General features: G+C 38.4%; 1 protein-coding gene across 3 annotated transcripts in view; it reads left to right on the plus strand.

The window, feature by feature from the left end:
- The window catches only part of ATP2B2 (ATPase plasma membrane Ca2+ transporting 2), a 350,045-nt gene that overhangs the window by 45,377 nt on the left and 281,740 nt on the right, over nucleotides 1-22,928 (plus strand). For all 3 annotated transcript variants that reach the window (XM_052678357.1, XM_052678358.1, XM_052678359.1), the window contains exon 2: nucleotides 18,283-18,334. The gene's annotated coding sequence lies outside the window, so the exon portion shown is untranslated. The remainder of the gene's footprint in view (nucleotides 1-18,282; nucleotides 18,335-22,928) is intronic.

Raw genomic sequence — 22,928 nt, forward strand, 5'->3', positions numbered from 1 at the left:
CACCACTTGTATAAACATTCTGATATGTGTTCATGTGGGAGGTTGGATTCAATATTCCACGACACTGAAGTGGTTCATCATGTATAGGATGTAATATAAATGCAGGAGAAAAGCTTGTAAGGAAAGGAAGTAAAAACCTTTCAGAAGAAGATGGAAGATGTACCTGTACTGGCAGGAGCAATGAGCAAGCTTTTTTGTCCTTGTCTTTAAGGGAGAAACGATTCTCTGAAGGAACACTTATGGTGAGAGTGAGGCAGTGTCTTCCTTTTCCTCTTTTGGCTTATGTAATTCTTTTTTGTGTTACGGCTGCTTAGATCTATCCCTTCAGAAAATCTTGGGTTTTTTTTTCCTTTAGCTGGGGCTCCCATAGAAAGCTCTGCAAAGGTAAGCTGGTGTCTTCTGCCTAACGACCTTACTCTTGTATTCCTTCCTTTGAAAACTCTGTAGCCTTTGTAGGAAATGTGTATTCATCTTCTGCGTGGTTTGTACATTTTTAGGTGCTGACACAGTATAATTAAAAATGAAGAAAGAAGGGAAGGCATTTAGAAATAGTAATTACTGGTATGTCAGTGACAAAATTAGTGGGAAGCAATTATGAAAAGAGAAGTCATCTTTCTGTGAGCAGCATTAGTGCATTTGTCTCTGCCTATGGGCTCAAGATACTGCATTTGAGTTGCAGGACCACAAATGTACCTGTAGCTGCCATTAACGATAAACATTTTCTTAATCTCAGTGAGAGAATTAGCTGGCCTTGCTTTTTGAATATTAAATGCTCATTAATTAGTTGATCACATGTAGGTTTGCTGGCACCAATTGCAAGTCAGGTGTGTGTTTGCATCACAAGAGGTGGAGAACATGAGAGCACTTGTGGAAGGTCTGCTTCTAGGCTAACAGGGAAATTCCTCCTTAGAGTGGCTGAATACGTATGAGCTCCATGTGCTTTTCGGACCACAAGATGAAAGAAACATGAGTCAAAACTTAGCTCTACTCTAGGTACTGGTGCTGCAGGATTGCAATGAAAACAAATTGTTTGTTGTTGGCTTTCAGACTCTATAAGCCTGTTTTTCTTACTGATTTCAGTAACAGTTTGTAATCAAGTAGTACAGGAGAATAAATTTCTTTTAATGGAAGATGTGTGCTGTCTGTCCACTGTTTTTTCCTATCCATTTTTTATTTGTTGAGCTCTTTCCATCTCTGCCAAGAATGTTATGATAAGCATCTGAAGCTAGTTACTGTGCTCAGTAGTTTACCAAAGCTAGTACATAGAAACATCTTGAAACAAGTCTTTGTGATTTGCAGAAGGATCTCATAATGCAGACTGCTTATGGAACACTTCTTTTAATCTATCACAAGGACTGTAGTCTGATGCAAAATGTGGGTCCTGATTTGGCCCTGGATCCGCTCCAAATTAGAGAAATTTGGATATTTCTCACTTGCCCTGATCTCTTGCCCTGCTCGCTTTGTTTTTATTGTTTTCTCTTTACACAATCAAATCTGTGCAACTTAAATTGGATTTGAAGACTTTTGAGCTTATTGTGGGTAGTTCCACATAACTGCAGTTTAGGCTAGAGATTCAAGTCATCCACTGCAGCATGAAGGTGCTGAGATAGATAGGGAATTGCTGCTTTAGAGGCTCTCATCTCTACCTAAGGTACAGTTCTTCTTTTCTGTTGTAATAGGCAATAACATAAGGTCAGCTTTGACCTACTGCCTTGCATCTATTTTCTTTCTTGTCAAATTACACCTGTGTAGATTTCCTAGTAAGGTTTTGTCTAAGAATGTATATTTTTGAAAGTATTTTGGCTATGGCAAATCAGCAGATAGTAGAAATTATCAATGATAGTCAGGAATTCGTTTCTGACTAAGGCAGGGGAAGTAGTTTTAATGGCCCTCACACTAAGCTTTTACCTCCAAGTAGGTGCCCTGGAGCTGTTCTGATATGTTAGTTGTGAGGTTTGGTTTGTTTTGTTGGGGTTTTTTTGCTTTATGCAAATAAACTGGTGTGTTTGAAGTAGCCAAGCTGTCCAGATAGCATTGGGGGCCGATGATTTAAAAATACAGATTTAAAAAAAAAAGACAGCAGAAGATAAAATGCTCTACAAAAACATCTGCTTATATTTTGAAATCTATACAGCCTTTAACTGCCCCAACTCCAATACTGTTGGGATTGAGTCAAAAGTCTTGGAAGCAGCTCCACAAATAGATGAGCAGGACTCTGAAAAACAATTGTGAGCCTATATAAATAATATATAAATAATTTCCAGTGCAAATTCTGATTGTGTGAAGTCAACTTAAAGTGAGCATTAAAAGATTTAAAAACTTGAGAATTATCTGATTTTGAAAATGTGGCTCAGCATAATAAAATCTTGGGAACTGTGGTTCATATTCATGTTTCTGCTGCTGGAATTTGAGCTAACGTCAACTTCCCGCTTGCACTGAATGACCTAAAAGGAGAATAATTGGGTTCTGACCCTGCAATGAGTTTTGCATGGGCTTAACACCATTTACACAGATGGGATATATTAGATGTGCTATTTCTTCTTTCATTGTGGTAATAAATGGCAGCTTTTTCAATAGTTTATGTTCATGAAACACTATCATTTTTTATTAAGCTTCAGCGAGATTTGTAAACTGCCATTGAAATGAGGAACAACTTGCAAATGAGTGTAAGCTGAAAGAGGAATGTAACAATATTCAGTTTAGATTATTAAAACAGAGTTCATTTTTGTCATTTCCTTTTCACAGTTCAGCTTACTTGCACGTGAACTTGCACTACTGCTTTTTCTTTCTGCTTGGTGCAAACAGCATAGGCCTTGCATGTGTTTCTTGGAGTGAGTGAGGGCAGGAGGAGGTTGCAGCTAAGAATTAGGGAATCAATTTGATGTTTCTGATGTGTTTGTTTATACTGGCTGTCTAGTGATGTATGTAAATGTTCAGATCCTATCAGGAGCTCTACCCTCAGTCATAGTTTAGTTTCTTACTCCATGAGCTCCCTCTTCCACTGCCGAAGGAGTTGCTCTTACGTAGGTATTGCGTTTGGTGGCAAGATTTGTAAACGATGCTGATGGTTCAGCAGTTCTTGTTAGTGGCAACGGGACTTGAAAACTGGATTGCTTCCCTGTGATGCTGAACCCTTCTTAGCATCTGGTATAGAGGAGCTGCAGAGCCCATGGGAGACCTCATGCCTCTCCTGGACCTCCACACAGGGGCGTCAGTGCCTCCTTGTTCCGTAATTTTGGCTTAAACCTTGTTTTCAGTTTAAATGAAATGCCAGAGAAACAATAACTTGAATGAAACAGTTCATAAAGTTGAAGAGTATTGATCGAAGTCTTATAGAATAATAAACTGTGCTCTATGAGAGTAGTTTTGCTGTTCTGTGAATTACCTGCCTGTCTACACATAGTGGTAAAACTTTGCCTTAACATGATGGATGTCGGTATTTGTTTCTTATTGCAATATTGCATGTCTAAGGAAGTCAGGCTAGTCAATTTTGTACTCTGTTAATGGAAACATGCCTGTGATAAATATCAGGTGTTGAGAAAGATGCTTCGTGCAGATGAGATACTATTCAACTGAAACAATCTCACATTCTGTTCACCTATTGTCTAATATGTTAACTTAGGGGGAGAAAAAAAGCCAATGAAACAAAAAGCCACTGCTGCCTTAAGTTTACATTCCCTTAAAAATGCAAAATATACTAATGAAAGATGAGATGCACCTTCAGATACTACTGAGAAGTCCCTGAAAAGGAGGCCCTTGTGTTGCACAAAATACAGGTGCATGCATAGAGAGTAATGGAACAGCGTTACTTATAAATGATGGTCTCTGTTTCGCACAGTATTCCTTATCAATAGGATCCTGATTCTAGGATATTACAATCAAATATGTACTTTATGTCTGTGTGTATGGGTCTTTCTGAAAGTTCCTGAAAGCTTTTTGTTTTTTAAAATACAAAGGCAAGTATATGAAAAAGTGAAGACCGAGAGCTACTGTAAAGCTGGCCACTGATTTTAGATGGCCAATCTGAGAGAGCTGAAAATGGATGTACTTAAAAAAACCAAAACAAGTCTTTTCTCCTTCTCCAAAAATTGGTCATTTTGAGCTGACTGAAGTGAACAGCTGGAATCTTCAGTGGTGTTTCGGCCTTGAAGAAGGAAAAACACTTAAACTATGTTGTATTAAGGGAAAATATCCATTATTTGGAATAAGTATGTAAGTAAATCAAATGGGAGTAGAGAAAATTGTAAATAAATTTTCTAAATTGAATATATGATACAATGGAGACATAAAATGAGGGTTTTAAAACTTCAAGGATTTTGTTACGTGTGCCTCTGGTGGTAAACTGCTGTTTTGGCATGTGGAAAAGCTGGGGAAGTATGTCTGCATAGATCAGAAATCTGGGTCATTGCTTATCCCTCTTTGCCATAAACACAACTTGGGAGTTTTTCTGGGTACCTGTAGGAAAAGCAACCCAACTCTCTTAAATTAATCTTTGCAGTGCATTTGTTGAATGGACCATGATTGGTTTGGGTTGCTTTGGAAGGGAACTTCAGAGCTTATTTGATGGAAATAAATCCAGTATTTTTTCCATAATTATGTATTTTGTGTGCCACTGGGAACACTGCAAATGGGTCAAATAGTGAGCACGATGTGCGAGGCGTTGAAGGAACATGGGTGGGAATGTGCTTCTGTGTTTTGGCACTTAACAGAATGTAGGGGGTATGGCTCGGAGGTAAACTGTATCATTGAGAGAAAATGTAATTATAAAGTCTGTTAAGATTCAAACTGACATTTCTTTTTGCTGTGATGATGTGTGTACGATTTTCTTTTAAACAGCTTGAGTGATTTTGTGCTTCTTTTCTATTTAAGTATATGTGCCTCAAAACCAACCAAACAAACTGTTAAGTATTTTCATTTGGGGATGCCTTTTGTTCTTAGGATGTAAGCTTGTGCCTTATACCAAATGTTGAAGTCCTTTCTGTTCCTAAGAAAAATGGGCAATAGCAGGAGAAATGTGAAAAATAAAAAGCATCACAGGCAAAAGCTGTTCCTCTGGTGCAGGCAGCTTGGCTGCTTGAAGGGCTACAGGCGAAGCACACAGCGTGTGACATAACTGCTGAACCTTGATTTTTACTTATTTTCTAATTTATTTTTTCTGATGGTTGAGGGAGAATCATGACTTGTCAATGTTGTGTAGTTTAAACTGCCAATAGAGATAAAACTCCCCACCAGCATGCTGTTCTTGGGCAGTTTTATTCTACAACACTATTTAATCTCAAGTGTTGTGAGTATAGGAGTTTCCCAGTTACCAGGTGTAAAGTAGAATGGATTTGCAGTTAAGTAAAAGGAATGATATGAAGCAGAAGCTTTAGGAAAAAGGAAAAGCAATGGGTTTAATCGCAAGACTGTATTATGTAAATATGTATCTTGTTTCATAAAATATGAACTAATGATCTACCTGTACTAGGTAAAAACCAGTGGATGCTGTGTCCTGTCCCTTGTGATATGGATTAGGTTAATCATACTGGCTTGTTTCACATAGGGATGATTCAGTTTCCTTTAAATCATGTTAAATTGTACTCCTCATTCTCAGATAGAAAATGAATATATTATCCCATGAAGAATGTCACATTGCTTCTGGTTCTTTGATAGTCTAAGACGCATTGTTTGTGAATCAAATATATTTTTTGGAAATAATTGCAAAGCAGCATGTGTTGTCTTTTGTTGTAAGTAAAATAAGTTGGAAAAGTGGCTTTTGGGGTACTGTTGTAGGTGTGTGAATCACCTACTTTAGTTCAGGCAGTAAATAAAGCTGGGCTGAAAAATACACCACTTACATTGGGCTCTGTATATGCTAGGAGTACCTAGAAAAGAGGCAGAGAGAGCAGAGCTGCTTTCATGGTTCATTAACCAAACAAATGGTGACAGTGATGGGTGAAGGCTTTGAATAGTTTATCTAGAGGGATCCATATGGGGAAACTGGAAAAATAATTAAGCCAGTTCCTATGAGTAATTGGTAATACCGACCTCTGAGCAGTATTGATTGGTTTGTTCTGTTTCTGGACAGCTGCTGGTTTTACTGTTTTTACTTGCTGAAAGCCTGCTATATTTCTACCTTTGCAAACAATTAGGGAAAGTAACACCAATGCTTTGCCAACTTGTATTTATTGGCTCACTGCTTGTTGAAGGGAATTGTGATCACGCCTTCCAGCTTCATTAGTTCGGTGTGTGGGTGCTTGTGTGAAGTTAAATATTTGGTATCAATTGGAATTTATGTAATCCAATGCATTTTTCATGATAATTATTGATATTTGTGATTTCTATGCAGAACTTCCTGAGATTTTTGTTTTTGGCTTGGCCATACTTATACACATTGGAGCCACCAAGGATGTTGGTCATCTCCAGTAAGGGTCAAAAATCTCACATCAATTTAGTTCATCACTTGCAGTTATTCAGTGAAGTAAGCTTTTTTTTTTTTTCTTTAAACAAGGCCTCCAAATCATGTTATAATTACTATCTCTGCATGTATTTTCATGAAATATATCTAGGGTATATTGTACAACTGAAACCATCTTTTATTCAGGTGATGGCAGTGTGTTTTCCTCTGGACTCTCCTTTGGTTTTTCCCTTGCTAGAAGGCACAGAGTATCAGCAAAGGACGACAAATATAATCTGGTGTCATAACTTTAAAACAACCTGATTTTATTTCTCTATTCCCTGAAGTATTTGCTCACAGACTTGGAAATGATCTCGAGCAATCAACTTATTCTAACCACATACTCAAACCCGGTGTTGTTTCCTTGTACAGAAGTGCAGTAAAACCAAAAATCTCTAATCCAAATGGAGGGTTCTTTCTAAACCTAGGCAGCACACAGGTGTTAACTAAACGCCTTGTCACAGAAAACTGCAGCCAAAATGTATTCTAACAGTTGTGGAAATACAAGTGATGAACAGGTACCTTCATGGAAGTAATTGTCAGGGCAGTAATATATCATCCCTTATGCTACCTTTCTGGGGAATAAGCTAAATTTTGCCTCTGTTTGGCATTTCTTTTGCAGTGCAGGGACTTGCAGCAGACTGTGCTTTCTGTTTGTGTGTACTCCCTGATCCTCACAATGCATTTCCCAGTGGCTGAGGGGGAGCAGCGCATCAGCCTGGTTCTGGCACCTCAAAATAAACAGAAAAAGCATGGGGAGCACACGTGCTGAGACTGCAATGTGTTTTGAGGGCAGGATAAGCAGAAGATGAAACGGGCCTCTCTATGAAAAACCTGCTCTGCTCCCCGATCCTATTGTTGAGCGGGCTGAGAGCAATGCAGAGGGTTGCAAAGTGGTTTTCTACGGCAGCTGGTGAATCCCCAGGGGAGGGCTGTAGGATGGGGAGCATCGTCTCTGGGCCTGGACAGGGGAAGCCAGTGGAGCAAGGCACAGCTTCTGGGTTCTGTGTGTGGGTGGCTTCCTGCTGGAGCTGGGAAGCTGTCGCTGTTGCCTTTCCGTGACAATAGTGTGGGGGAAAGCTTTGCGGCACAGATCTCAGAGCTAAAAAGGGTTTTGAAATGCACGCTGCTTTTCTTTAATGCTTTACTGAAAGACTGCCGCTTTGCATTTGATAGAAGACTGGTCATAATCACTTAGCTCTCAAAAAGAGTGTTTGGTATTGCACTCCAATTATTACTCTTATGAAGAATTTGGATGGAGTAGACCTATAAACCATGAAATAAAGGTAACAAAGTAGTGTTTCTCTGAGCTTGTGGAAACCTTTTTCCAAAAGCTCTCCTGCAGCCTGTAAAAGGGATAGTTAAGGAATCAAACTAAATAGCAACCACAATAAAAGCTCACTGGCATTGTCACATTTTAATTGGTAAAATGGCCAGTTGTCTGCTTTGTAGTGAAAAGAACTCAGTTTTCTGTATGTACTGTGAAAATAATTTCTGTATTTTAGTTAAAGTTTTATCTGATTGCTGCTGTTGAGTCATGGACATTAATACAGGCAGAGCACGTGTCATGAATTAAAAAGCATTGTCATTATGATCCTATCAATAATTTGCATACTCCAAAATGACCTTGTATAGTATTCTTCTGTGAAAACTACTGCTGTAAAGAAATTAAAAATGACAAAGGCAGAGGATTAATCAGAAATATCCAATGTGCAGTTTTTGGGTTATCTTGCAGTAGGAAAGAATACCATCTCATGATTACTGGGCCTTGTAAAAGCAGTTTTCTCAAACTTGACCAGAATTAGCTTGAGAATAATCCTTCTGGTGCTGCTTTGGACCTTCAGTGGGCAGCTTTTGGGCTGCCCTGACCAGTGTTTTTGTTTCTGGTGACATCAAAACAAGAAAAAGAAGGGGAGAAAAGGAAAAGATTGTGATATCTCACTACTCTGCTTCTGTTTGAGGATAGAGATGATTCATCAGGCTTATTTCCTTTCATCTGCTGTGTTTTTCTGTTCTGTATCAAGAAAGCACTGGAACTCTTTAAAAATAGAGAAAGAACAATAAACATCAAATCTTAAGGAAGGTGGTTGAACTGAAATACCTCCAAGCATGCTCTGACTGGGGCTGCTGTTCCAGGCAGCTCAATGGCTCCTTTTTTCTCTTCCTCATACTTTTCCCATAATGTTTGTTTGCTTCCTTGATAAATATACATCCCCTCATGAGCTCCACATCAGAATTCTCATTAGTAATTGACTGAATGTGCTGCAGGAGATATGGTTATACCCTCTGATTTTTTTTTTTCTCTTTTCCTTAACTAGAGGATGCAAAATCAACCGGCGCATGGCTGAGCGCTGCATTTGGGCATAGTGATTACAGTAGTTATAACATGCAGTAGTACATTTCTGGACTGCAGAAGAGCTGTAATTCATCAGCAGACCTCTGCACTCAGCGTTTCAGTGAGTGCTGGGCACAAATGTGTTTGTTGCAGCTTCTCTGGTAGCCTTGTAAAAGTTTTCTTTCCGTATGCAGTACTGTGTGTAGCTAACAATAATTTCTAACAAGAATCGTGTTTGTGGTTGTGCTCAGTGATAGGGGGTGGAACAGCTAGAACAAGTGTATTGAACTTAGTTTTGGAAAAGTATCTTTGCGTTATATTCTTCTTGGAAATGTTGCAACTGTTTTTCTGGTGCATTGGAAGTCTGTATAAGGAAAATAGTTATACCTTGTTACAGAGAAACAACTGAACCAGCGCTGTGAGAATGGGGAGAAGTAAATACTTTCTGAAAGGTAGAGTTTTAGCACTTGCCCAACGAATGTTGAGGTTACTTCGGGGGAACTTGAGTCTGTTCTCCAGTGATCTCTGTGGTCCAGGCAGGTGTTGTGCTTTGGTGGTAAAAAGTACCACGATAGTCCTTGGTAGCTGGTGGGCGCTAAGCAGGGGTGTCTGAGCTGCCTCTGGAATGAGCAACACCTCAGTGCTGTTGCTGGCTCTAAATGGCTCTGAGACATCACAATGTGAGCAAGCCTGAGCTTCTGCTGGGATTCCAGCTTGGATCTCCCCATGGTGCTATAGCTCACACAGAGGCATGGATATCCAGCCCTTCATGTGTGTGAATTAAAAAATAAGTGCATTAAAGCATGGCATAAAATGCTGGGGATGCTTCTAGTTTCCTAAATTCACAGTGAGATGCCTATAGTTAGGATCTGCCTTTCCAGTAAAATGCTGTGATATCAGTGTTACACAGCTCTTTTCTGTGAGAGCTTTAGTTAAACTGCAGGTTATCCCTTGGTGGGCCTCAGATATGGATGGATGACCACTGCACTTTCAGGATGTCCTCTGCCAGCAGCAAAACTACACTGAAACAGAATTATAGTCCTTGTGCTTTTGGGGATTGCCTCAGTCTATGCACAGCTATCTCTGGTGCTTGAGAGAGATTCTCTGAAATGGAATGAAGTTACGTTCCCATGCACATCATCTGAAAATCTCTAGTGATATTTGGAAAACAAACAAGCCAGAAGGAAGGAGGGAAAAAAAAATACCATTTTGTCTTCTAAACTTCTAAAAAGTAGTGTGGAAGTTCACTGTGAGCACAGCCCATCCTGTGGAGCAGTCAGAATGTCTTGTGTGGAGTGGCAGATGTCCTTGTGAGCATCTGTTACTGCAGCAAGCAGAACAGGAGGTGAAACCTGGTTTCCCTGCATTACTAAAAAGGTTAACAGTTTTCCCAGACAGTTAGGGTTTAATATTAAGGTTAATTTATCTTTCTTACATGGAAGCTTGGTAATATGCCTGAATTCAACATTTAAGCACTTGCTGATCTGCCGTGTTAAACTGATTGCAGTCCTTTATATAACAGAAAGCTTCCTTTCTATATGTAGAGCAGACCAACAACATTTCTTTTTGCAATATCATAAAAGTGTTTACTATATATATAGTTATTGTGATGTGACATAATGCTGAGCAAGTCTTTGAAGCTCTTGAAGGAATGTTTTTTAATCAGCATCATTTGAGAAAAGAAGCTCCTTCCCCCCAACATTAATCCTCTCTCTTAAATGTGAGTTTTGGACACTGCTTTAATGAAAAACCTTGAAAAATGCTTTTTGAGTAGATGACTATGAAAATACTCATATACTTTGTAATTCTCATCCTAATTTTTTTTTTTCAGCTGGCCATTTATATTCTGCAAGACTAGAATAGCACTATGGGGGGAGCACTTAAATAGGGAGAAAATTTGTCATCTGTCACACTCTGAAATTAAACTTTAGATATCGAGTTATTGCCTTAGAAATAACTTGAAAAAATTTACATGTTGAGAAAAGTACATGGTGGGGGCAGCTGTTGAACGACTTATGTAATAATGCTGATAAATCCTGAGCAGAATCCTTAAAAGTATTTCTTTATGAATAAATTAAAAAAAATAAAAATATCAATACAATAGAAATTTCAGTGGTTCTGAGACCAGTATTGTTTTGTTTCTTCCTTTCAACAAAACTGCAGAGAAGACGAGGTTCCCTGAGCAGCTGTGGTGATTTCTAAGGAGAAAATGATATCAGGTTTTGTTAAATAACTTTTAGAAGTTCTTTTATGTTTGCATCTACTAGGAAAGTAGAAAGGAAAGAAAGGAGCCGTGCCTAAGGAGAGCAGTTCATTATGCAGTCAGGACAGTGAAGCTCAGAGTTACTGATGACAAGCTGTTTAAAGAGTAAATCTGGAGGAATACGTAGTGTTTAATAATGGTACGGTTGAAAGTCAGTTTGGTCTTCAGCATGATAATTCTTTGTAGAAAGAGGTTTAAAAATATGAATAGCTGAAACAAAGGAGAGGCTTATCTGTAGGGTCAGGGATAATAATGCAGTTCATAGCTGGTGCATATAGGACCAGTCAGAGAGAACGACACACTTCTCTTTCCCACAGTTAGATTTATGTTTTAAAATCCTTGCTAAAGGAAAATACCTGAGTGACTGTGTTCATTAAAGCTGTCATTTGTTGATATCAGTGAACAACTCATGTTCTTGCTAAATCAGGTTGCTTGCTTTGTTTCTGCTTATCCCCTGGTGGCAGCTTCTGCTGTCACGCAGACGGCTCAGAGCATTGCTCTTATGTAACAGCGCACAGCAAGCGTATATTCTGGTACCTTGCGTGGATTTCCTTTGTCTGCTGCAAGTACATCTGTCTTACTCATCTCTCTGTATGCCTATGGCCGGGTCATTTATTCCTCCGAAATGTTTACGATTTTTCTTCGCCCTCCCCTGCTTTTGGCTCATAGCCGATAGCAGGTCTGATTTAGCACGAAGAGCCATGTGGTGCGGCTGTGCCCGTGCTGTCACGGTAAGGTTGCCTTGCAGCAGAGGTAAATGGCAGTAGCTAGCAATATGCGGCTCCTCCATCTGATTCCCTTTTCATGTGCAGTTAGCCGTGTGGAAGCTGGCTACTGTGCTGTTTGCTGGCTGAACGCCAGCTCAACACACGGCATCGCTGTAAGTAGCCAAGAAACCTTACGTGCCTGAGAAATGTGTGATTTCTAGCTGGGAATGCCTGACAACCTGCTTTTTTGTTAGGTCTCGAACAGCATTTTTAGAAAAATCTTTTTCACTTATTTCTGGAAAAAAAAAAATCCAAATTGTAGTTTTTGAGACTCCATTAGAAATCTCACTTCTTGAATTTTTAGTGTTTACTGTACAGTCTCAGAGTGTACAATAGGTTTCATTGGGTCTCTGAACTGATCTGGGAAAGCAGTGTGATGTTTGTGCTGAACACAGATGTAAAGCTATGTAATATCATATAGTTGTTTTTAATCACATGATTCTACTAGCCCAGAAAACATTCTAGAACCTGCCAAATGTATTCAAGGAATTACCAGTAACTCCAACTTAAGATGTGCTTGTAAGTGTGAACAGTGAAGGAGTTTGCATTTAATTGGTAGTAATGGTTTTATTTTCTGATTTTGTTTGAAGTAGTTTGAGTTCTGCTACAAATCCAGTCATATGTTAGCAGTAGAATGAGAAATTTAGAAACTACCCATATGAAACATGCAGTAAAGATGCACCGTGTGTTTTGAGTTATATTATGTTCTTATAATCAAGACAATTTCAGAAAAACAGGAAGTTCACCCTCTTTGGATCTGGGTGAGGTTCAGGGAGAAGATCAGACATCACCTTTATTTTTCTTTTTAAAGTGTGATTCTAGCACTTAGAATGAAACAAGTATTTACATATAGAATCATCACTGTATGGAATACTTGCATATGTAATTTGTGGATTGAGGTCTGTATGTTTCTTAGTTGTTGAACTTTTTTTTGTTCAAAATTATTTGGAGTCTGCATCTTTAAAATACAGACAATGTAATAAAATGAAAAAACCTCACCCAATTCCTTCTTTTGAGTGATGTTTCCATTGACAAAACACCTCCAGGCTGCTCAATAGATTATGAGGTCTTAAGCCACTTTTGTAGCGGTCACAGCATGACCAATTCCAGTTATGGTTTGGACATTACACAGTAACATCAGATATATGCAGGGCAGCTCTTCTGTCTTCTAATTCCCACTAATGAAATGAAAGCAATTGTGAAGGCATTGATGATCTCGGATCTCCAGATAAAAAGAATGGGATTATTTTAAATAACGCATCTATAATTTTTGCACCCCAGTGGAGAATCGTTGTTATCAATTGTTGTTTTTCTTCTAGCTTTAGGAGTGACTGAGAGTGCGTAGATCTCACCTTGATATTTCTGTCAGTTACCACCCTAATGGAAAGCTCCAGGTTTGCATGTTTGAAAATATTTGACTGCTCTGGGGCAGAGTTTCAAGCTCATACTTCCAGCTCGGTCCTGTCAGAGACAAGAACAGCCTCTTTAGAACAGCATCCTCGATTCACAGAATAGAGTGAGGAAACACAGCACTTGCTGATTTTTCAGTTCTTCACCTGATGAGAGATGACAGTAGATGTACACAGCTACTTACTGAGAGGCTCTACTGCCTGTCTTTTTGACATATTGAGCTAACACACAGGCTGTCAGTTTTGTTTTGTAATGCTATAATTACTTGTATCTCATCTTTCTCCAGGATTTGAGTACATTTCTCATTGTAAGCTAAACTTGGGATAATAATATATTTATGGAAGATGGAAAAAATTGAAGGTGTAGTAGAGGTCTGTATCATTGGGTGAAAGGGGCACAATTTGCCTGGTAATGACCATTTCATTAAGAAACAAAAGCAAAACCAAGAAGAACAATGCATCTTCTTTCTACGATAACCTGTTTCCCTGACATCAGCGTGGCTTATCTTTCCTGTTGTCTTTCCTGACCTCCAAATGTGATTCCATTTTGGAACTGCACATGCAGTGTTTTGGAATTTTGGCTCATGCCATAGCCCTTGTACTTCATATAGTATATGCTTACAGCATCCGCTTCAGGAAAATGGGAATTTTTTTTTAACCATTTACCTTGTCTAGAGTGTCATTCATTCAATGTTCAAACATCAGTAATAGTTGCCCTAGGATATGAGGGCCAAGCAGAGTGTGCATTTGGGGTCTGTTCTACCACATGGGATGGGAGCATGAGTTGTCAGGAGATCTCTCCTCCTGGGGCCATGGCTCATGTAGGTGACTGTTTCATTTGTCCCTGCTCCACCCAAAGTTCTGCTTTCTTTTATATTAATAAAAGCATTAATGTTGATTCAAAATCATCGTTCATGATTACTTCAACAAATTCGACTTTGTTTCTCTTAAGGGATGTTATTGTTTGTAGTACAGCAGCATCATTCTAGGCAATTCAGAGATCAAGTGGAAAGAAATTCAGTGATGCTGCAGTGAATGCAATTTACTGGAACTTGTAAATTGGAAAATACAAGGCAGCTCTGACCTAAGCTACTGTATCAATTTTGGCTGTGTACAGTACTATGCAAAATACTGATGTCATCTATTGAATTTTAAGCTTGTCTCTACCAATATACTTTCATTTATGTAGTGATGCAGATTTTTAGGCTGATCTTCATGGATTTGTGCAGCAAAATAATAATTTTTCATTACAGCCTTTGTAATTACCATTTAAGCTATCTCATACAAGCAATGTGTGCATATCTGTCCACTGCCTATAAAGGAGTCAATCAAATCAAGGACATAATGGAAAATCTTAACTATCAGATGGCAGGGGTGCACATATTGAGTAGTGGAAAATCCTGCAAGTGGAAAGAGCTCTTTTTAGGTGTTGGAATAATTGTATGTTGCTTGAAGCACACGATGAGAACAGTTTAAACAGTTATTAAAGAATGTTGCCAGATCTTATCACTGCAGTCATGCATACAGATCAGCGATCCCCATGCAGCACTACAAAATGTGTGAATGAGGTGCACTTACTAAAAATAAACCTATTGAGTGCTGTTCATAAGTTGCCACAGAATACTAAATGCATGCAGTCTTAGCAATATGAAAGCATCTCCAAGACTGAGTTCAAGATGTGTTTAACAGCAACTTTACAAATGAACTTAAGAGACCAAAAATACTTGCAGGCTCTGTTTGTCTGAACTTTTATTCGTGTTTAAAAAGCAAACAAACAACAACAACAACAAAAACAACCCTTGAACTTGCACTGCTGAAAATGGATGAAAATGCTGTTGAGATGAAGTTAGTGCTGGGTGTGGTACAGTGGGCGAACAAGCAAGCCTAGCAGATGTGCTGAGTCTCATAAAAAGGCAACATGCAGTATTTTTCAAGTTTTACTTGGTGTGAGGAATATCCAGCTGATATATCTGAGTCCCACAACCAGTCTCTTTCATCCTCAGCTTACTTTGTTAAAATTGGAGCCATGGCGGTTCTGCTCTTGCATGATTTGTAAGGAGCGGTATTGGGTCAGTGTATGAGTAAGGTTCCTGGGTCAGTAAGATTTCTGGGCTCAGCTTAGCTGGCTGGAATTGGTTGTAACACTTATATCTTACTTTGGGCTGCTTAAGCATCTTTACAAAATGTAGAGAAGTAACTGTAAAAAGAAATGAAATTGTTACATCTCTTCAAGACATCTGGCAGTAAGTGAGCATCTGAGATGAAATTGAAAGTCTCTTTCCTTTAAAAGAATCCTTTAATACATATTGAAAACTGTCTTAGAATCATAGAATCACAAGGTTGAAAACGACCTGCAAGATGATCTAGTCCAACTGTCCTCCCATCACCATTACTGCCACAAGCACTAAACCACATCTCATAGCTCCTCATCCAGACTCTTCTTGAGCACTGCCAGGGCTGGCAACTCCACCACCTCCCTGTGCAGCCATTCCAGTGCCTGACCACTCTAAGAGAAAAAGTTCTTCCTTGTGTCTAACCTAAACCTCCTCAGGTACGGCTTGCAGTCTTTCTTCAGGTCCTGTTTGTTGCCTGGGAGAAGAGGCCGAAGCCCTCCTCATCACAACCTCCCTTCCAGAAGTTGAAGAGTGCAAACTCTTGTGTTGTTATTTCCACGGATGGAATCTATTCTCTTATGAGAAACTGGTTTTTTTGACCAAGTCTGCCTTTGTCACCTCAGCTTTGTTGGACTTGCAGTTCCTTAGGATCCTGAATAAATTGGAAGTTGCAATGCTTTCTTCAGTTGCAACTTCAGTCTAAATCTTCAGTTAGACCAAGAAAGATGAAACCTTTCCCTCATCAAAATGTTCTTAAAACTGGTAAACTGTTTTTTCTATATCAAATTCTTTGTTTATCAATTTGTGTATGGTTATTCATTTCTTCAGCTGAGTGTGGAGAAATGCATGATTGCTAGCATTCTCTATTTCTGCTCCAGCAAAGGATTAAGCTGTTCAGGGAAAAAAAAAAATAAATAAATATGAAGTACAAAGGATTTTGTTTAACAATAAACTTTCTAAGAAAGTAACTTTTCTCATGAGTGACTGGCTTTCTAAGAGCACACTGAGGGAGCTTAAGAACAGTCTGCGTGACCTTTAACAGATACAATTTTCCAAAACTCTGGAAATGCCAGATAAAAGCGTAAAGAAATACTGATCTGATGGGGCCTTACATAATTCCTCGTGAAAGTAACAGTGCGTTTTAAAACTTGCATTGATTACTCTGGGATTTATAGCATGGCCATGGTTTTGTTATCTTTCCCAATATTGAGAATGCTGCCTTGCCAAAGCCAAAGAAATGATACTGAAAACACTGTTGAGACATTTGAATTTATTCCTCTACTACTTTAGCGCTTACTGTCTTCTGAATTTATACTCAAAGCCACGCAAATGAACGTACTTTACCAGTGAGTTTAACACAAGCAGGAGGATTAGTGACACAGCTGTACCATAGGCAGAAAGACACTTTTTGCAACCTAGGCCTCAAACTGTATGCACTGAAGTGTGCTATAGGCAAAACAGAGCTGAGAATTTCTGTTGATACAATGACTGTGTCTGTGCTGCTTTTTAGTTCTGAGCTGGGATTCTCCTTTAGTAGTCACTCAGTTTACTTTGCATCTTCACCATCTCTGCTGAAGTTGTTTAGACTTGCTATACTTTCAAGTTGCTGCATTTAGATATTTCCCCTAATATATCTCCCTTTTTTTGATTTGTGCTTGATTCGTGGAGTTATCCGCAAACTGAGGTTTATGAAGGAGCTGCTCTGTTTTTGTTTAGCTTCAGTAACCTGCAAACAATCGGAAAACTGAGGCTTTAAGTTTTCAGCTGTTTTCATGTATTTCCCTAATAGAAAACGCTGTAATAAATGCAAAAGTGATATTGATGGCCCAGGTGGTGGAAGAAGTATGTTGACTTGGAGCTACTGCAGCTACTTCCTTTTGTGTGGGATGCAACGATTCCTTGACAACTTGTTGTTATTAGTTTCTCTAGCAGCTGTTTCAGGTGTGTCAGCCTTTTTGTTGGCCAGATTTCAGTTTCATTAATGATGAAACCTCCCCAGCTTAGCCTTGACTCTCACATAAGTTCTATTGTCCTTTCAGTATCCAACTTCCAGCATGAACTTGTGTGGAGTACACTGGTACTCATGGAATTGAGTACTTTTTGGCTGTCAGTGGCATATTCAGTTTGTGTATCATTTTGTGTTGTTCCAATAGTGCTTTAAAAAGGATGAGAAAGAAATCAGTACTGAATGCTTTTTGAAACTGTTCCAAGGCTGTCATCGCATGTAACTCTGCGTTAGCCTCGTGGCTTAGTGAAATAATTATCTGATTGTGAGAAGATGGTCTGTTCAACAAGGCTGTGTACTTATCAAGTTATGTCTTAGTGCAAATATAATACACGTGTACTATTGTGTCTCTATTTACTTAAAATCATCCATCTCCAGATGTTTTTGAATAGCGTCTTCCTTGAAAATATAGTAATCCTGTAGAGAAGTTTGTGAAGCAGTGATATCTAGATGTTTGTCTTGATGTAATTCTTGGAATAAACGGTTGCTTTCGTATCCTCTAAAAATAACTGAGGTAAACTTTGTTGTACTCTGATTCGCTCACATGTTTCTTTACTGGACCTTTTTCCCTTCAAAATAATTCTTAAGGATAAACCTAGGTTATCTGTTCTATTTAAGACTTAGAAAACTCAATGCTGCAGAATAATTATAAAAAGCAACGAACGTAGTGGCTGTTGTTTACATTTCGTAAGCACTTGGATACTTTTTCTTTAGGTAGACAAATTAACTCTTCAGTTATATTGGATTTTTTTAAAACTCACTTTCTAGCCAGTGCGCTGGAGGAATAATGCAAGAGGTTAATTTTATTGCTTATGTAATAAAACCATTTGGATCTAAATTAGATCAGATGGCTTTAAATGTTTGGACTGTATTTTCTGGGTTCCATATTTGCTGTATCCAAACATAATTTACATTTCCAAAAACTGAATCTATTTCTTCTTTGTTTTTACTAGGGCCTGCGTGCTGTGACACAAAAACTGCATCACGCTGTGCACTATGTTCATGGTAAGCCTGATTTCATCTTATAAGTTGTACACAGTGTAATTCCAGGGGTTTTGATGTTATTTCATTTGAAACTATCATAAGCACATTCGTGCTGCTGCGGTCTTTATTCATTTTACAAAATGAGTATCAAATTTCCTCTTTTTAACTACATCCAGTGCAAAATTAGTTTTAATTTTTTTTTTTTAAATTTTTAATGTAGAATTTGATAACAGTCTCAAATTTGCAATGGTTTTGTAAAATAAATAAAAAATACATGACAAATACATGGCACAAGCCGGGAAAGTACTGCAGTGGTGCCCTCATTTATGACTGGCCCCTAAACGACAAGAAGAGGTAAAAAGTAACCTCAGGCCCAGCATGATATGCAGTAATTCCTGTTTTGTTCAAGCTTCGTGCCTCTTTATCTATGCTAAGTAATTCTCCATGGCTGCCAACTCCTCAGCATGTCTTAAAATAACTCAGTTAAAAATACTTCATAAACTCATTTTATATAGGCAAAATAAGCCTCTTTGCTCCTCCAAAGCAGCATACATTTCTTCTGTTACATTTCTCCTCTAAATATTAGCAAATTACCACTTTTATTATGAATATAACTTGAAAATAAACCATCTCTTGGAATTAAGCCCCACATTTATCAAATGGTTTCCAACTAAGTCCGGTTCTTTTATGAGCTGCTATCTGGAAAATACCTTCTGTATTTCTGCTTTCACAGGTGCTTATTTTTAAATTCATTTTTTTTCCTCTTTCTACTTGAACAAGAATGGATGTGGTCCCCATCCCCTCCCCTGTGATATGCTCTTTTAGCTGCTGAGGGATGTCTAGGCTAATCAGTGACCTCTGAGTCCGAAACCAGAAGTTAGTAAACAGCTTTCCCTAGTGGATGGGATTAGAGATACAAGAGTAGTGGCCAAAGCTTAAATGGACGTCGTCTTTTAATCTTCTTCCACAACTTGCTTATTTTGCCAGGAAATTTAGAGATATACCTCATTGAGCTGCCAAGGTAACCAACAGACATATTAAGTTTTCTCTTGGTATTTCAGAGTCGAGTCGCACTTACAGATGTACTGCTTCTTCCCAGATTAAAACATGGAATCCTAGAGTATTCAATGGCTTCATAATAAGCACACTTACCTATGGGAATAGTTTATGTTGCAGGGCCTTGTGCAGGCTGCAGGGCTGTGTGCACGTTTGCAGACCATGAGCAACAGCAAGCTCTCTCTTGATTATGTATTACATTTAACTGCTCGTTGCTCTCGTAGGAGAATTAATGCAAGAACAAAAGCTCGAGATTTGCCAAGTGCCAGTGTGCCAAAGGTCCTGTATTTCCAGACTGTGCTGTACACTTCTCCCTCGTTCTAGAAATTGAGTCTTTTGCATGTAATGTGTGAGTTCTTTCCAGTTTCCTGTACAAAACAGTGATATTTCCAGCACTTCTACTGTTCTGTTGGAGCTTGCTGGAGGTTTGGAGGAGGTTTTGTGTGTGCATCTTAGCACTGACTCTGTAAATTTAATCATCTGGGAGCCCCAGAAAGATGGTTAATGACTCTATTAATAAATTTCACTTGTATTTTCTGTTTTAAAATAGCAGAGCAGTGATATGTGCACTAAGGTATAATAAAAGTGTCTCATTTTAGAGACCATCTAGCAGTACCCTTTCAAGCATTGTAATGTTCTCTAAAGAAAGAGATTCATAATTCTTCTTTACACAATTACGGAATAAGGCTCTGAACCCGTCGGTGCTTAGCTAAGGTATTTTTACAGCAAATAAAATGAATCATTCTCATCTCAAATATCTTATAGTTTAATTTCACTAACTTAAATTGTTTTTATGAGTTATACAAATCTGACAGTATTATTCTCAGATTAATTATTTTAAAAACATACCAAGGCTAGCATAAAAACCCAGATAAACAAAGCTATAACTTCTCTAATTTTGATGGCAAAACTCATTTTATGCTGTCCAATCTTTTGTAATGGCTTAGAGAGGGAGAAAATGGAGATTAAAACAAGTATTGGAATATTCTGCGCACAAAATGCTTTTTAGTGGAAAGGAATTGCAAATCTACTGACAAAACTGCATAGTCACATAAAACTGTTTGAAGCTTCTTGTTTCTGATTTGTATTCCCAATAAAGAATTAAGATGAAATAGCAAACATAGAGATCAATTAGAGCTGCACTGGCTTGAAAAAAGAAAATCCGTTTCTTGTTCTTATTTTCAAAAGTACTGCAGTGCATCATTTTAGTCTATGCTGTATTTGTAAAAAAAAAAATAATATTTTCTTGTAATTAGACCTGGTACAAATTACAAATTAATTGTTTATCGCTTCTGAATCAGAGATAAACTATATATCTGGGCACTTAATCTTTACATTATCTCAAACACTTCCATAAGTGTTCTGCTGAACTTTTAAAAAGTAGTTTCTTCACTTTACATGCTTTTGATACACTGAGCTTTCTTAAAGTCCCTAGTTTATTTTCAGGCATTTACAGCATTCTTTTTTGAATCTGGCACTACTGCTCGCCTTCTGTTGCATGGTTTATCTATTGATGTTGTTTGGGGATAGCAATTATTTGGAAAAAAAATCTTTTTGTTACTTGTAATGCAAATCCCATTGGAGTTCTCTTGAAGAATGCAGTTTGTATTACTGATTGAACAGGACTGAAATATTGGAGAGTGGAGGACTGGTTCCTGTACTGGGTGAATGCAGCCCTTGATGCGTGCCTGCTTTGTATCCCAGCAGTGCTTCTTGTGGCAATGTGCTTTTTTATAGTTTGCCTATTTACAAATCCTCTGTATAAATAGGAGTCATAGAAGTGCTGCAGTGATGGGGACTTTGCACTGCTGCTGATAATTAGATTACTCTACTGTCTTGTAGATCAAGCCAGTGAAAGATGCACAGAAGGCTGACTTTAGAGCTTATCAAATCAGCTAAGTAGAGCAATTAATGAGATAGACCTTAACTTGAATGGTGTGTGATCTTCAGTTTCTTTCTTTTTGCTTAAAGAAGATACTTCATTTGAAGCAGCATTCAGTGGGACAGTCTCCTTGTTGTCTCCTTGTCATCTGTTTGTCTTGGAGAGTGTCAGCAAGGGTTCTGAGCTTTACCAAGAATGTTGTACCTTTCAGAGATCTGCTGACCTTCCCAATGCACAGAGCAGCATCCTGCTGTTCTGTGACCTATAACTGCTTTTGGAAACCAAACTAACAAACCCCCAAAACAGTATGGGGAAAACATGAGATCTGCCCTGAAAAATCTTTATCCAGAAAATGCAGTCCTGGCTAGTAGAATGGGAAATCACTCCCATTAGCACCAGTGTTATTACACCAGGAGTTTCAAATGGCATAAATTCTCAACAAGGCTAGCTCAATGCACTCAATAATAAGTATATTATTGTTGTAAATCAGAAAAAAATCACTTATGGTTTTAATTCTTAAAAAGTTTTTTCTGTACTAAACTCTTAGCAACTGACTAATTCAGGTCCCCCAGAATGTACTGGGGACTGAGCATAATATCTTTTCATACTACCATTCCCTGCAGTACAAATATTGTGCATGGAAAATGAAGTGTTTTGTCCAAACAATAACTCGTCAAAACGTCTAAAAGGTAACTCTCAAGAAGCTTCTCATGACTGTGCAATAGGAGAACTGTGCTGTTAACAAGTTCATTTTATTTGTAAGTAAGTTTATTTGCCTGATGCTGTTAATAGCAGTCCTTAATTAAGCAGTTAGCCATACTACCTTCAAGGAAGCATAAACCATTAGCAACAACTGATTATTAACTGGCAGTAGTTTATCAGCCTATAAATATGCAGTCAATTATTGTGCTTGTTAAACTACGTTCTGGGTTGTAGAATTGAACTGATGGCGTTACGTGGGATTTCATTTTGTGCTTGTAAAATACAGGTTAGATCACTGCTTAAATCCATGCAGAATAAAAGCAGTCCCAAGCCAGCTCCTTCTCTCCTCCTCTTAGTTACTTGAAGGAGATGAGTTGTTCTGGCTTACACAGAGCACACCATGAGCTACTGCCAAGGCTACTGGGTTTTGTGTATGCGTGCATTGAGTGACTGTGTGTCAACCAGTGCTTCTAGCTCCTGTGCAAAGGAACAGGGATGTTGTGCATCTGTACAGTTTGCTGCTTACCATGTGTGGAAAATGATTAGAGCAAATGTGCAAAGGTATAGAGGAGCTTTAAGCTACCCCTGCATCATGGCATGGGGAAGGTTGTCTGACATAACCCAGCGTGAAAGTTAGAAGAGCAGTGTACATTTATTGCTCCTAGGAAAATGCCAAAGAAAGTTCTTTCAAAAGGAGGGGAAACTCAAATCAAAATTATTAGAACTTGAGTATCTGAATGCTTCTCTTGTATGATGAAACCTGTGTGAACAAAACACTACTTTGGTATTGAGGAGATGCTTCTAATTTTGCTCACCTGCTAATCTGTATTTAATTTGTACTTAGCCACACATTACTGGAGGCAAGTGAAAGTGTTAAATATGCATAACTTGCAAAATTGGTAGGTTTTTTCCTTAATTAATTAATTTGGACAAATCAATGATTTTCTATCTTTAGATGTAATTTTCCTGTCTCTT

The sequence above is a fragment of the Tympanuchus pallidicinctus genome, unplaced genomic scaffold (genome assembly GCF_026119805.1).
Source record: "Tympanuchus pallidicinctus isolate F22 unplaced genomic scaffold, pur_lepc_1.0 scaffold17, whole genome shotgun sequence".
In the NCBI taxonomy this organism is placed as follows: Eukaryota; Metazoa; Chordata; class Aves; order Galliformes; family Phasianidae; genus Tympanuchus; species Tympanuchus pallidicinctus.